The following is a 1473-nucleotide window of genomic DNA, read 5'->3' on the forward strand; positions in this document are numbered from 1 at the left end:
TGAGTGACTTGTAAGAAGCCAATAGGGAAGCTAATACTATAGCTTCAACGCCATTAGTGACTTGTAAAAAGCCAATAAGAAGCTAATACTATAACGTCAAGGCCAATCACAGTAGAAGTTACTGTACATGGGCAGGGCATAAAAGAGATGAGATGACGGCCAAGTTCTACAAGGGTGTTTGTATTCCTCCGCTTTGGTATTTACCTTTTCCAAATGTCACTGTGTGGCCTACGGTCGAATGGCCTACCACCGTGTTTTCCTGGAGAAGACCCATTAGCTGTTTTACAATCATGTGCTCTGCAGATAGGACGTTAGTATATCTTCAGATTATTGGGAGAATATCAATTGTATACTCTTCTGCTCCTTCTCAAAACCCATTGGATAAAAAAGCCAGAGGTCCCGCCTATCTGACTTTCTCCTCCAATGGGTGTTGAGAAGGAGGCGAGGAGAGAAGACGCAAAGAGTATCAGAAGGAGATTCTCCCCTAGTTTTAGAGTTTACGCCAAATAAAGTGGATATGTGACCTGTAAAATAAATACAAATCTGTGCAGTCTCCTCCATGATCAGGAGAGGGAGCAATTTCAACAGTATAGGCCTATTCTTTCGGCAGCAGGATTTGTGTTCTAATTGTCTTAATTAACAAATTGCTTTTCAATTGCATTCAAGCAGATCCCTTTTTCCAAGATGGTCACCGCCTTTCAAAGTGTGTTGCAATATGGGGATAAATATATTTCAATTTGTGCCTACATGTCGACTGCATGAAATGTACACAAATCGTGGGATGGAAGGTCATGAAGTTTTGACTGCAGTCAACTGCAAATTTCTGCAGTTGCTCTTCGCCATCTTAATCCTGCAACCATCACCTGTATTGTGGGAGCCTCTACTGTAATTATTAATTACATTATTATTATTATTATTAATTATTAGGGTGTTATTGTTTCGCCCACGTGAACGTGACCAAAGACATGCCTGAAACAGGAAAAAACAATTAAAATGCCTGAAACAGGAACCAACTTTGCCGCAATTCATGTATACAGTGGATATATACAAATTAATGTGATATTTGAGTCTCTCCCACCAATTGATTGTACAATGTACATACAAAGTATATTTAAAGTTTATTAGTGTAGGTATGGGGGTTGAGTACATCTTTATTTCGGCATTACAAATAACAACTTTTATAAACAATGGCAAAACTGCCATGTTGCACTGAGCCTTTCTGTTGGAAAACCACATCAGTGTCTTGACTTTCGGCTGTTGCAGATGCACCTCTCCCGGCATCACCCCTTGGATTTTGTCTACAGTTGGTTGCTTTATAGGTAAACTCACACACTACAGAGACTGAAGGTATGAAGCAGAGTTGCGATGTAGTTTTTAGTCACAAAGGGGGCGGCTCCTTGTAAGAGTAGCCTATTTTGCATTAATAACCAACCAAATATAGAGCTGCTTCCTGTGCTTGGCCCTCCTATGTTG

The sequence above is a fragment of the Oncorhynchus kisutch genome, linkage group LG17 (genome assembly GCF_002021735.2).
Source record: "Oncorhynchus kisutch isolate 150728-3 linkage group LG17, Okis_V2, whole genome shotgun sequence".
Lineage (NCBI taxonomy): Eukaryota > Metazoa > Chordata > Actinopteri > Salmoniformes > Salmonidae > Oncorhynchus > Oncorhynchus kisutch.